The sequence below is a fragment of the Crinia signifera genome, chromosome 8, assembly GCF_055691185.1.
Source record: "Crinia signifera chromosome 8, ASM5569118v1, whole genome shotgun sequence".
In the NCBI taxonomy this organism is placed as follows: domain Eukaryota; kingdom Metazoa; phylum Chordata; class Amphibia; order Anura; family Myobatrachidae; genus Crinia; species Crinia signifera.
The window spans coordinates 12765202-12780772 of NC_139224.1; the positions used below are offsets into that span (position 1 = coordinate 12765202).

At 39.5% G+C, this 15571-nt stretch overlaps 1 non-coding gene across 1 annotated transcript; it reads right to left on the reverse strand.

Annotated features, from left to right (window-relative positions):
* Positions 1–4306: 4306 nt before the first annotated feature.
* TRNAR-CCG (transfer RNA arginine (anticodon CCG)) lies at positions 4307–4379 on the reverse strand. The gene has a single exon. It is a non-coding gene; the product is annotated as a tRNA-Arg (tRNA).
* Between the last annotated feature and the right edge of the window lie 11192 nt (positions 4380–15571).

Genomic DNA, 15571 nt, shown 5'->3' on the forward strand with positions numbered 1-15571 from the left:
GGGCAGACAGGCATCTGATAATACTAGGCGTACTATCAACCTGATACACCACATCACCTCTTCTAAAATTCCAGCAGTTGCCTTAGCACTCGACGCCGAAAAGGCGTTCGACCGTATCTCCTGGCCCTTTCTATTTGCGACGCTTTCCACCTTTGGCCTTCAAGGTCACTTTCTCATGGCCATTAAAGCCCTCTACTCGCAGCCCTCATCGACAGTAGCGACTAACGGTCTAAACTCCTCACGGTTTCAGTTGAAAAATGGCACTCGCCAAGGCTGTCCCCTTTCACCCCTGATTTTCGCCCTGTGTATCGAGCCCCTTGCAGCTCGTATCCGTGCTAATACCGACATAGGAGGTATCACTATCGGACATAATTCGTACAAGATATCGCTTTTTGCGGACGACGTCCTCTTAACCCTTTCGAATCCGCTGATATCTCTTCCCAACCTCCAATCAGAACTCAGTCTATATGGTTCCCTCTCAGGCTATAGAGTTAACCACACCAAATCTGAAGCGATGGCGTTTAACATCCCACCCCAAACATATGCTTCCCTCACCTCATCCTTTCCCTTCCTCTGGAGACCACAATCCATTAAATATCTCGGCATAAACATTACCAAAACTTACTCTGCTCTCTACAAGGCCAACTTTGACCCCATTATTAAGGTACTTACACAAGACATGATTAAATGGAACCGACTATACATTTCATGGATTGGCAGAATAAACACCCTCAAAATGAACCTACTCCCTCGCATTTTATACTTATTCCAAACAATTCCAATCTCGGTACCGCGTTCAACTTTTACCTCTCTCCAAAAAATGTGTCATAAATTCGTCTGGGCCAATCGTAAACCAAGAATACGGCGCTCGATTCTAACCAAACAGACCGCTCTGGGGGGACTGGGATACCCTAATCTATATGCATACTACGTAGCATGTCAACTTAATCATATTATATCCTGGCACTCACCACAAGGCACTAAGAAATGGGTGGATATTGAAAATGCCCTACTTCAGGGAAGCCAACTAGATTATTTCTTGTGGCTCCCTAGATCCTGCAGACCACCCTCGGCATACCTTATACCCACGGTAAATTTTACAATACGCCTATGGGACAAAGCGTCAGCTAGCCACAACTTGTCTTCTCACCCATCTCCGCTGACTCCAATCTGGGGCCACCCGGCATTTATCCCGGGAACCGAACGCACTATGGCAGACACATGGCGATCTCGCGGAATTACCAGATTTATCCATCTTAGAGGAATGCAGAGAGCGCTTTGGAATACCCCACTCTCATAACTTTCAATATATCCAAATACAAAGCTTTCTCAATTCTCAAACGAGATCTACTACAATGAGACAGCCCTCTTCATTCGAAAGGCTATGCTTATCCTCTAGTTGCAGCAAAGGGAACATCTCTACAATTTACCACTCAATTTTGGCCCCCGACCCACCATCCCGCGAACCACATGAACTAGCCTGGGAAGCAGATCTTTCCCAAACAATGGAAGACGAGCAATGGGAAAAAATTAGATTGCGTATAGCCAAATCCTCCCTAAGCGTAGCAATTAAAGAAACGTGTTACAAGGTTTACACCCGTTGGTACTTAGTGCCCACCAGGCTACACTCCATATTCCCCGCTACATCGAACCAATGCTGGAGGCTATGTGGACAAGTAGGTTCCTTTTTCCACACATGGTGGACTTGCACCTCTCTTCGTCCATTCTGGAACCTGGTTGAAACCCTGATTAGGCAATGTTTGGGACAAAGGCTCGACCTCTCCCCCTCTATCACCTTACTTCACGCCCCTATCCCCGACCTCCCTAAACATCAGGACAAGTTTACCATGCATATATGCATGGCAGCCAAATCTCTAATAGCTAAGCACTGGAAAGATACCAATGCACCCTCCCTGAATGCTTTGATAAATAGGATTAACTACATAGCCGAGATGGAATACATCACTAGTCTCCGGAACAATTCTGTAGCCAAGTTCCACACAATATGGTCCCCGTGGTATCTCTCTCGTGTTCTACCACTACCCGGACTCCGCTGAGAGGGCTCTTCCTCTTCTTCTTCTTCTTCTTCTTCTTCTTCTTCTTCTTCTTCCTTGTCTCTTTCCTATTATATATATGTATATATATATATATATATATATATATATATATATATATATATTTATATATTTCATCTTTCTTTCCCTTTTTTTTTCCCTTTCTTTCTTTACCTGTTTCTCTGTCACTTCACTCTGCTGCAATTACTTAGCGATTCTTTCGACCCATTTAAATAGATAAATGTTCATATGTATGTATGTACATGTAGACAAAGCTCTGAATATGTTTATGCATTTGCATACATGTCTTTCTCTTCCCCTTTCCTCAACCCCCCCCCCCTTTTCCCCACCCTCCCATCTCAATCTCCTTTAACCAACTTTCATGGTTTTGTATTAATACTGTATTGACCATAAAACACAAAATTAATGGCCACGTGGAATAGTATCTAACATTATACCCATATTGAGTGTCTTTTTATATTCTCTCTAATTTCTCAAATGTATATAATGTACTCTAACTTACTATGCATATTGCTAATGTTAAAATGTTATACCTGGTCATTCTCAATAAAAATCTATTGAATTAAAAGAAAATATTTCATTTTTTTCAGTTGCTGTAAGTCAATCACGTGAAATCAATTTGGCTTAAAGATGGTTGTGTATCAAAATAACCCAAGAGGAAATATCAGCATGACCTTGAAAGGATTTAATGAGAAGCGACCCACAATTCCCAGCTCCGGAGGCTGATGCCTTATCCATTTGGCCACTGGGTCTCAACTGCTGGACCTGGAAAGTGAATTTGGGAGTGACATACACCTGCCATTCCTAGACTGGGTACTCATAAGTTTAAATTTTCTATTCGGCCAGTGGCAGAGAATCTAGCTACATATTCATTGCACAATAAGTAAGAAACAAGTTTATTTGGGTTTTCTTCTTCAACGTAGTCAGATAAGATAGCTTTTAGATGTAAGAGCAACTAGAGTACAAAGTTCCAGGAGACCAAGTCACTTTTTAAAATTATTCAGAATGAAACTTTTAAGTTGACAATGTGAGGCAGCTTAAACAGTCCTTTCGTTTCATTTTTCAGCACTTACCTTTCATGAGATTGATTTGGCTTAAAGTGTACCAAAATAACACAAGATGAAATATCAGCATGACTTTTAAAGGTTTTAATGAGAATTAAAGAGAAGCGACCCAGGTGGGACTTGAACCCACAATCCCCAGCTTCAGAGGCTGATGCCTTATCCATTAGGCCACAGGGCCTCAGCTGCTTTAATACAACATGAGCTTGGGAGTGACTCACCACTGCCATTACTAAACTGGGTACTCATTGCAAAAAAGTTTCCATTTGGCCAGGGGCAGTGATTCTAGCTAAATATTCATTGTACATTAAGACAAGTGCTATTTAAAAAAAAAGATTCTTTGAGTTTTATTCTTCAAAGTAATCAGATAAGATAGCTTTTAGATGTAAGAGCCACTGGAGCACAAAGTTCCATGAGACCATGCTTCCAGGAGTCCACGGCAGTATTAAAAATTATTCAGAAAGAAACTTTTCCGTTGACAATGTGAGGCAGATTAAACAATCCTCTATTTCCATTGTAGAACCCTTATTTTTCATGGAAATATTTCATTTTTTTCAGTTGCTGTGAGTCAAACACATGAAATCAATTTTGCTTAAAGATGGTTATGTATCAAGATAACCCAAGAGGAAATATCAGCATGACTTTGAAAGGATTTAATGAGAAGCGACCCACAATCCTCAGCTCCGGAGGCTGATGCCTTATCCATTTGGCCACTGGGCCTCAACTGCTGGACCTGGAAAGTGAATTTGGGAGTGACATACACCTGCCATTCCTAGACTGGGTACTCATAAGTGTAAAGTTTGCATTCGGCCAGGGGCAGAGAATCTAGCTACATATTCATTGCACAATAAGTAAGAAACGAGTATATTTGGGTTTTCTTCTTCAACGTAGTCAGATAAAATAGCTTTTAGATGTAAGAGCAACTAGAGAACAAAGTTCCAGGAGACCAAGGCACTTTTTAAAAATTATTCAGAATGAAACTTTTAAGTTGACAATGTGAGGCAGCTTAAACAGTCCTTTTGTTCCATTGTTCAACATCTATCTTTCATGGACATATGTCATTTTTTTTCCAGATGCTTCAAGTCAATCACATGAGATTGATTTGGCTTAAAGATGGTTGTGTATCAAAATAACCCAAGAGGAAATATCAGCATGAATTTTAAAGAGAAGCGACCCAGGTGGGACTTGAACCCACAATCCCCAGCTTCGGAGGTTGATGCCTTATCCATTAGGCCACAGGGCCTCAGCTGCTTTAACACAACATGAGCTCGGGGGTGACTTACCACTGCCAATACTAAACTGGGTACTCATTGCAAAAAAGTTTCCATTTGGCCAGGGGCAGTGATTCTAGCTAAATATTCATTGCACATTAAGACAAGTGTTATTTAAAAAAAAAGATTCTTTGGGTTTTATTCTTCAAAGTAGTCAGATAAGATAGCTTTTAGATGTAAGAGCCACTGGAGCACAAAGTTCCATGAGACCATGCTTCCAGGAGTCCACGGCAGTATAAAAATGTATTCAGAAAGAAACTTTTCCTTTGACAATGTGAGGCAGATTAAATGATCCTCAATTTCCATTGTACAACCCTTATTTTTCATGAAAATATTTCATTTTTTTCAGTTGCTGTAAGTCAATCACGTGAAATCAATTTGGCTTAAAGATGGTTGTGTATCAAAATAACCCAAGAGGAAATATCAGCATGACCTTGAAAGGATTTAATGAGAAGCGACCCACAATTTCCAGCTCCGGAGGCTGATGCCTTATCCATTTGGCCACTGGGTCTCAACTGCTGGACCTGGAAAGTGAATTTGGGAGTGACATACACCTGCCATTCCTAGACTGGGTACTCATAAGTGTAAAGTTGCCATTCGGCCAGGGGCAGAGAATCTAGCTACATATTCATTGCACAATAAGAAAGAAACGAGTATATTTGGGTTTTCTTCTTCAACGTAGTCAGATAAAATAGCTTTTAGATGTAAGAGCAACTAGAGAACAAAGTTCCAGGAGACCAAGGCACTTTTTAAAATTATTCAGAATGAAACTTTTAAGTTGACAATGTGAGGCAGCTTAAACAGTCCTTTCGTTCCATTGTTCAACATCTATCTTTCATGGACATATGTCAATTTTTTTCCAGATGCTTCAAGTCAAACACATGAGATTGATTTGGCTTAAAGATGGTTGTGTACCAAAATAACTCAAGAGGAAATTTCAGCATGAATTTTAAAGAGAAGCGACGCCGGTGGGACTTGAATCCACAATCCCCAGCTTCGGAGGCTGATGCCTTATCCATTAGGCCACAGGGCCTCAGCTGCTTCAACACAACATGAGCTCGGGAGTGACTTACCGCTGCCATTACTGAACTGGGTACTCATTAGAAAAAAAGTTTCCATTTGGCCAGGGGCAGTGATTCTAGCTACATATTCATTGCAAATTAAGACAAGTGCACCCTCCATAATGAGTTACTTTGGGTTTTATTCTTCAAAGTAGTCAGATAAGATAACTTTTAGATGTAATGGCAACTGGAGAACAAAGTTCCAGGAGACCATGCTTAGAGGAGTCCATGGCTCTTTTTAAAATGATTCAGAAGGAAACTTTTAAGCTGACAATGTGACAATGCAAGGCAGCATAAACAGTCTCCTCTTTCCATTGTACAATATTTGTAGATGAAAAATCCTGCAATTATAGAATACTTACTACTCCACAGTACATAGATCATACTCTTGTATTGCTAGTATTGTGTGATTAATAGTCTCTTCAAACTAACTCGTATGTCAATATTTAACTTATATTTTGGTCTGATTATGCACCGTTAGTTTGTCGTTGGCTTCATCTACCCCTCCCCACAGACCATATTAGGATTTAGTTTTATCAGAGCCTAAAGCCCCGTACACACGCGATGAGCAATATATCGCTCAGTGTCCCATTTGCACCAGCGACCAGAGATGGTCGCTGATGCAAAAGAAGCTGCCGGGGGAGCCCGGCAGTGGAAATCTGCTGGTCGCAGGAGCATGTTCCTGTGATTACTACGGGGGGAGAAAACGGGAGCGCGCACCAGGGTGATAGATCACCGGTGCACGCTCCCATCCCAGGCAATATGGTCGCTCAGCGACCATATTGCCCGCGATATTAGACAAAATCGCCCCCGTGTGTACACAGCCTTAGGGTAAACTAATTAATCTGAATTCTTTGACCATGTATCTGGACACAAATGCCCTATTGATGCATCTATTACTAATCACTGGTGTGCCCTAAAAGGTGATATTTTGAGGGGCTCTAATTCAGGCACTGGTTAAAATCATGAAGACCAATCAAGAAGTCCAGGTGGCATATGAATCTCAAGTGGTAACATTAGAACCTCAACAAATTAACTCCCAAGGAAAGAACTAGTTAACTCATGCATAGTTTAAGCTAGTTTTAGATTAAATACATTCATACCTTCAGGTCCAAATTAGCCATTGCTAATTAAATCATTGTTTCTATACCTTGGGTTACTGAGCGAGTAGATTATTTTCACATAAACAGAGGTTCCAAAAAAGCTATTAATTAGGATTTAATCTTTTGGTAACCCTGATTATTCTATTCCTCAAGCCACTGAAACAATTAACTAATACTTAGGTTCTGTAAATTTTAAAGGTATTTCTCCAGATTACTCTACTTCTCTATCCATCCTATTGAGCAGTGATGAAGTCCAGGCTGCAATAACATAATTTATAAAAGATAAGGCCCCTTGTCCCAATAGGTTCATTAATAATTTGTGTGTGTCTTTTAAATCCTCTCTCTCCACATTTCTGGTTAATCCTTTCAATTATACTTCCCATAATTCATCACAATCAAGTATTAAAATCAACAAGGCAGGTGAGAACTCGACAATGTGCCAGAATTATATACCAATTGCAATAGAAAATATGTATATAAAAAAGGTACTCTACTGAAGAAAGGGGCCTAGCAGTGATTTGTGATTTGACCGAGAAGTGGAAATCTCTGATTTGGAGGTATTAAAATAAATTTTTATCAGGGATTGAGTGTGAAGTTTGAATGTCTGCAAAGGCAGAGAAGGTAGTAGTTTGGGAAATATCATTAAGGAATCTAATCCCACTGTTACACCAATAACCAAAAGAGTTCAGGGAACAATCTGGACGAAAGCTGGGGTTGTCAAACAATGGTACCAACGGGCTGGGGGGGGGCGAGTTTGAGTTGTCTGTTGGTCATATCCCATGAGAAATTATCGGGTGGTCCTATTATTTTTGGGTTGGGCCTTTCTAGGTATCCACCACAGCGAAGAAACAGAGTGCATCTTGAGAACCTGAGATTCAATCCCTACCCAAACCCTCTCGGAGTTGGGTCTATTCCAAAGTACCATTGTACCAATCTCGCAGCTAGGTAATATGAATTAAAGTCTGGGACCACAAGGCTGCCCTCCGATGAACATCTCTGAATTACCAAACGGTTCACTCTAGGCTTTTTCTTGGACCAAATAAAGTTCATAATATCACATTAAAGGAGCTTAAAGACATTTGTAGGAACCTGGACCAGTAGGATTTGAAAAGAATAAAGTAGTCACAGTAGTAAATTAATTTTGATAGCATTAACTCGACATATCCAATAAATATGCTAAGCACCCCAATCAGTCAGATCTTATATCTTCTCTGTACCTTTTATTGTTGCCTCCTAGTTCAAACACCAGAGACTCACATGAAAAAGTGTGGGAAACGGATTTGGGGGAGACACTTGAGGATGATGAATGGTTTGATATTTACACTAACGTAGCCTCTATCTCGATATGTGTAAGATTGAAAGAAAATGCATACAAATTATTTTATAGATGGTACTATGGGCCTTATTCTAGTTCACTCTTTCTGACAAAATCCTTCTTAGATGGACAAAACCATGTGCACTGCAGGGGGGGCAGATGTAAAATGTGCAGAGAGAATTAGATTTGGGTGAGTTATTTTGTTTCTGTGCAGGGTAAATACTGGCTGCTTTATATTTACACTGCGATATAGATCTCACTTTGAAGTAAAACCCCACCCAAATCTAATTCTCTCTGCACATTTTACATCTGCCCCCCTGCAGTGCACATGGTTTTGTCCATCTAATAAGGATTTTGTCAGAAAGAGTGAACTAGAATAAGGCCCTATGTCCCAGTCAGGCTTAACAAAATGAACGCAGAGATTTCCCCCCTTTGTTGGAGATGTAAATATCTGGATGGCACATTTCTACATACTTGGTGGGATTAAATCTCTCTCTGGGAAAATATAGCAGCTCTGGCTAACCATTATATCTATACATAATGCCTTCAAGGCTGGTTGTTTTCTCCTTTCCATGGATATCCCAGAGGCATCTTGCGCACAGAACAAACTTTTCACTCATATAGTTCTCGCGGCCAGATTCTGCATTGGAGATCTTCGGATCTTCTGACAATGGCTGAAATCACTGCCAAGATCTGGCATATCCATTCTATGGAGTACATTACCAGCATTTTGAAAGGCTCTACTACAAAATTCATTAAAGTCTGGGATCCCTGGACCACTTACTTCAATGTCCCTCTGGCTTTTCACTAAATAACCTGGGTAATGACCCTGTGCTAGTTTGCCTGACCGTCCGGTGATTATATTGTCCAGTCGGGTTGGATCCCTTTTTATATTCCCCCCCAGCTCCCCTTCTCCACCTTTTTTCGCTTTTCTTTCTCTCCATTGCCCTTCTTCTGGCTTTTCCTCTTACTTTACTACTTTTTATTACTCTTTATCATAATAATATCTTAAAAACAAAAGAGTTGTCTATATAATATGTTAAATGTACCTATTGGTATTTTTATTTTTATTATGAAACCTCTGCGTAGGTTTTCTTGTGGTGCTTATTCTTTGTATTCATCTCACTAATAAAAGTTATATTTTGACATAAAATATGTATATAAAACTTTTTGCTCAAATAATAGTTAACTAGTTAAAATCTATTCTTCCAGGTTTGATTTCCCATTATTAAGTTGTGTCCATTTTGTTGGGTCAGATCAGGCACCTGACCAAAAAAGGAGGGGATTTATCCTTCTAGAAGCTCTTTCACTTAATCTTACCCTTATTTCCTTACTTTCTCGATGCAGAGAAGGCCTTCGATAGGCTAGACTATCTCTATATGTGTAATGGCCCATACACACTGGGTGACTTTGAGCTGAAAGCCGCTCAAAACACCAAGCTTGAGCGGCTTTCAGCTCAAAGACGCTTACTGTGTATGGCCCGGCGATGAGCGGTGATCGTTCCCGCATCATCACCGGGAAAGCCATTCATCTGCTGGTATTACCAGCAGATGAGCAGCTTTGAGGACGGCTTTGCATAGCGCTGTGCTATGCAAGCCATCCTCAAAGCCACTCATCTGCTGGTAATACCAGCAGATGAATGGCTTTCTCGGTGATGATGCGGGAGCCATTGTGTAATGTGGGCCATTACATATATAGAGCTAGTCTAGCCTATCAAAGGCCTTCTCTGCAATGAGTTTCTATGTAGGTGCTTTAACATTGCCAATAGTACCAGACAGGGGTGTACATTTTCTTTTAATTTTTTGTATAATATGTGGAACCCTTGGCAGAAACAAACAAAAAAACACTGCTAATGATTGTGAGGGGGCTTATCTGTTGGTTCTTCCAAGCATAAAATCATCTGTTTTGCCGTTGATGTTCTCTTATTTGTAATAAAACATGAGTCTTCTTTAGCTGTACTTCATGGTATTCTAGATGAATATTCAGCCGTTTCCTCCTTGTTGAATACCTAAAACTGAAGCTTTACCACAAGGCTTAGATTAGTCTACCTTAAGTTCATTGAAAACCCATTAATTAACTCAGTATACAGATTCCTATCTTAATGCAAGATGTAATTCACTACAACTATACCTACTTACTCAAATCAGTTTAGTATATATAGGACCAATAATGACTACAGCTCATCTATTTAAATCTAAACCTTAGGTAGGTTTGCCCGGTCGTAAACTTTAATTATAACATGCTTGCTTACTAGAGACTAGCTTGCCCCCCCCCTTACCCTGATAAAAGCTTCCACTGTTTACCTTCCTCCAACCACACCTTCTGTGGACTGATACGCACAGAAGCCCCTCTATATCTTAGACTGAAGAGTATATCAGATTGTTTATTTGTTTGAGTTTTCCCTTCCATCCTCTAATTTATCCATATTGGCAGTGTCACAATTGATACCAGATTTGTCTTTACTTAGTTGATTCAGAATAAAGTATATTGAAATTGCAGGATCTGTAGGATAACCAGCAAATCAAATATTTTCTACAACTTCAGGAGCAATAGTCACTACCCTCTTGTGAATTATACAAATATCTCCAAGTTAGTCATTGGATATCTTTTGTATCCGTTGGTTTGCAACCCTTAACCTCAGAATCTTCTCCCAATTCAAAAATGGTATTTGTGTCGTATAGAAGTCATCTGTCCTCTTTGGAAGATAAGAAGCTAGCGATAAAACATAAATGGGACTGGGTTGGGCTGTTCACTTCACAAACATTTTTAAGATGTCCAAATGTATAAATAATTCAGACATGTTTAAACTTATACATTAGTTATATCATACCCCAGTTACACTGCATAAAATCTGGACAGAACCTCTGTATTTTGCAGAAAGAACTGTGGGTTAAAGAGCAATTTAATTCATGTCTTTTGGTTATTTCCTATCATTTAACCATTATGGATAGAGTTTTTTTATTTTTTTCCGGAAACTCTTAAACCATTTTCCTGTCAGTCCAATGTTATAACAAATAAGTGATTCATTACATCTTCATTGCAATCAGAACAGCTCTGGCCCAATACTGGTAAAAATACGACCCTCCACAATTATCTAAAATAATTTTGATGGTCCAACAGTTATGAAATATAAACCTTAGGTTTCAAAATATTCTTTGTTTACAAAGTCCCCTTGGTAAAATGTTTCTCATGATGTGATTATTATACTAATATTTTTCTGACTGTTGTTCGCTTTTAAATTTATACTGTTTTATTTGGTGAAAAGAGTGCGTAAGGCCCCAATTGCTGTACTATTATATTTTGCAATGGTGTATGTTGTTAGAGTTATAGCCTGTTCTATATGGGAGAGGAGTTCTCTTATGGCTCAAGGGGTCAAGCAAAGCAGAAATTGAGTGATTATAAGGTTACAATGAGTTAAACATTACACAAGGATTAGCCATGACTTTTATTATTAAGCCGCTTTTAACAATAACAGCCTACATTCTGTCTTGGGAAAGTATAGATAAACACCATCTCTGAGAAATATTTTGGTTTGGTACAGAGAGAATGTACAGAGATTACAATATGTCCGTTCAACACACAAGAACATGAGAGACTTTTCAGATGGGTGTAGGCAGGGGGGTGACAGTACAGTAAATGAACATCCCTTAATTTACAAGATAGAGAGCACGTTTGCTATGCTGAACCAATATTTAGCCTGTGAACCCTCCTTTGAGGAGCATTAATGTATGCACCCAACCCAGAGGGGTGGGATATGTGTGTGTTGCAATTAAGATATTTTGTGCATAAGAAACAAACGCACCGAAATAAATAAGAAGGATTTGAGCTTGATAACCGTCTGGTATAATTTTCTTTGTATTCTCCCAATCGATTGGGAAGGCCAGCAGGGGTGACTGAATATAATCAAAGGGACTTGTTACAGAATCTATTAATGTTCTACTTCTATTTGTAAATGTGTCTGCATTTTCCCCTTTTTTTTCTCCTTTTTAACCATTTTCTCACCATTTTTTAAAGTTGGTTTTTAAAACAGTACATTTTTATTGAAAACAAAGTACAGTAGCAGTAGGTATGTTATAAAACAGACACTACATTTTATAAGATACGTACTGCTACTTTGTTTTAATAAACATTTAGGACACCTTCTGCAGCACTTATGTATCCAAGAACAGCTGCTGTAAACAAAGATGCAGTGGCTGTTGTGTAATAGTAAACTTATTTTTCTATTTTATTTTGTTACATCCAATAAAGCTAAATAACACACATTTAATTTTTTATTTATCTTTCATATAAAAATTTACATTTTATAACAAACCAGTAACAGTACTGAAGAAAAATTGAATATATTATCTAAACAATGTTGGGTACTTGTGTACAATCACGGCTCCCACGATGTCCATCGTATAGGAAAAAATTGCATGCGATCGCATCGCATCCAAATGCATTGAAATTAGTATCAAACATGTTCAATGGCCCCCAAATGTCATTTTTGAGGCTGTACCACCCCCACTATCAACGCGAACACGAAGCGTGGCGAGCGCAGCGAGCCCGCAAGGGGCAGCGGTACGCGTCCTACGACCTTTTCATACCCCCACTATCCACGTCGGCGTGGAGTTGAGAATAGAAAGTGTGGCGAGCGCAGCGAGCCACCGAGCCCGAAGCGTGGCGAGGGGACACGGATACCTTCACAGGTATCCGTGTCCCCTCGCGGGCTTCACAGGTGTCCGCGTCCCCTCGCTGCGCTCGCCACACTTTCTATTCTCAACTCCACGCCGACGTGGATAGTGGGGGTATGAAAAGGTCGTAGGACGCGTACCGCTGCCCCTTGCGGGCTCACTGCGCTCACCACGCTTCGGGTTGACGTTGATAGTGGGGGTGGTACAGCCTCAAATATTATATTTGGGGGCCATTGAACATGTTTGATACTAATTTCAATGCATTTGGATGCATTTCTGTTAAAAATCGCATGTGATCGCATGCGATCGCATCGCATGCGATGCGACCGCATGCGATTTTTCAAAAATGCTAAAAAAAAACCCCTGCAAAAATCGCATACCATCGCGTTGATAGTGGGGGTGGTACAGCCTCAAATATTATATTTGGGGGCCATTGAACATGTTTGATACTAATTTCAATGCATTTGGATGCATTTCTGTTAAAAATCGCATGCGATCGCATGCGATGCGACCGCATGCGATGCGACCGCATGCGATTTTTCAAAAATGCTAAAAAAAAAACTGCAAAAATCGCTTGCCATCGCATGCCACTACTTTTGGCATGCGATGGCATGCGATGGGAGCCGTGAAAGTACACAAGTACCCAATTTTGTATAAAAAAACTTTTGCAGGTTTTACAGCACATTTGTCGTTTGAATGATGTAAGACAACCTTTGGTATTTACAGCTGTATAGATCAGGGTGTAACTAAGCCCTAATTAGATCAAACTATCTAAGTAAGAACATTTAAAAACATGAATAAAAACAAATGACTTTAAACATTTTGTGCATAAAATTTTATAACAATTTTTATCCCATTTCTGTACACCAGCACAGGGGAAATGCAGCCAAATTATACACTGAATCATGTTTTGATTGGGTAAAAAATAAGTGACAAGGACTTTGACTGGCAACTGTCCAGCTATTGATTTTAAACATGATGGACTACGGATAGCTCTTGGGTTTTTCCCTGAATATTTTGTCATCGTCTCACCAATGTTTCTTACGTTGTAAGCAGTCGATGATGTGATGTATATTATGTTTCTGTATATATATATATATACACAATGGTTATAATTAATCTCAGACAATGTTTCCATGGAAAATTCGTTCTTTTATTTGTCATACTCAAATGTAAATTTGAAATTATTTAAATAAAAATGTTTTAAAAAAGTGACAAGAACAGTGAAGTGTCATTTATTTTCACGTTGATCCTCAATTTGAAAAGGGCTGTGTAGAAACATCTCGATTTTCTGATTTTCAAGGAATTTTAGGAGATGAGACCTCATCTCATCCTGGACACATTTTATTGTCGATAATTTTAATGAATTTGTGAGAGCTACACAGTTTGCTATCGCAAACAGCCCACAATCATTTATTTTGATTTGTTTCTGGCAGCACAAAAAAAATTAACCTCAAGTACATGATTTCCCCCACAAAATAGTGGAGAATACAGCTTGTTATCTGTTTTTTAGTACAGTATATCTGGGACACCGGAAAAAAACTCTTACAGATGTTACTCAATGTGCCCCAATATGCACATTTCCTCTCTGTCTTTGTATGTCAGAATTATACCATTTATGTTTAACCAAGTGGTCAACTGGACTGACAGCTTCCAGTAATTGATCTTCATTTTCAGAGTCCTCAATCCTCACTTCAACCTTTTCAATTTCTGCTTTATCTCCTTTCACTTTATCTCCAGTTTATCTCTTCTCCAAGCTTAATACATCTGCCCCTTTGTACCAAAAAATGCCTTTGTCTATATTAACAAAAAGTTCTGTGATCATTGTCCAAATTGCTAAACTGTCATTTTAGCACATACTGCACAAATTCTCGTGGATGATTCTTTAGGAAAGCTGGCAATTCTTTGTTATATTTTCTGCAATTTTCTGAAAATTGCACATGCCTAGGTAAAAGGTAAAGCATTTGAAGATTATTTTAATATTTATGTAAAATATATAAAATCTTTAAAAGACGACCTATTGCATGGTGTTTAAAATACATATTTTTATCTGAATGTTTTGCATTTATAAATAAAAAAATTCACATGGATATTGATTTTAGAAAATTCAATCGGCCCCCACACATAAGTCCAACTTGTGTTAAGGGAAATTCTGACACATTTCCCTTGAGCTTCCTGGGAGTACTTACATGCTATTTGGCACTTGGTGTGCCAATTTTATATATACGATAAATCACAAAAGATTTATTGCATGTAAAAAAGACTTCCGGGGAGCTGATGGTGTAGTTCAAGGGAAGTTGTATGAGATTCTTTGTATGTAAAAAAAAGCAACCGTGATGTACTGCTGATGGCTGCACATATGATTTATCGTATGTGCAGCATGTCCGACTTCAAACTTGGACGCATTGGGTCAGAACGGCTGGCAAACATGCTATTTGCCCCAATTTCACGGCCCTATACTTTAGAATTGGGTGGAATTTTTCAAAATGTCACTAGTGTATGGGGGCCTTATGCTATAGACCAGTGGTTCACAAACATTTTTGAATCACGGCACAATAGACATGGGGTCCTCAAACTATTTTGCTTTGGGACCCCATCACACAATAAAAATAATGACAGGACCCCAGCAAGTTGCTGCAGAAGGTCATCACATCACATGTGTAGTCAGCAGACAGCACATACATGGCAGCATTGTGGAGGCACAGAGTGATGGGAGGAGTCTGATATACCATAACCCATCACATCATACGTGTAGTCAGCAGACAGCACATACATGGCAGCATTGTGGAGGCACAGAGTGATGGGAGGAATCTAATATACCATAACCCATCACATCACACGTGTAGTCAGCAGACAGCACAGACATGGCAGCATTGTGGAGGCACAGAGTGATGGGAGGAGTCTAATATACCATAACCCATCACATCACATGTGTAGTCAGCAGACAGCACATACATGGCAGCATTGTGGGGGCACAGAGTGATGGGAGGAGTCTGATATACCATAACCCAT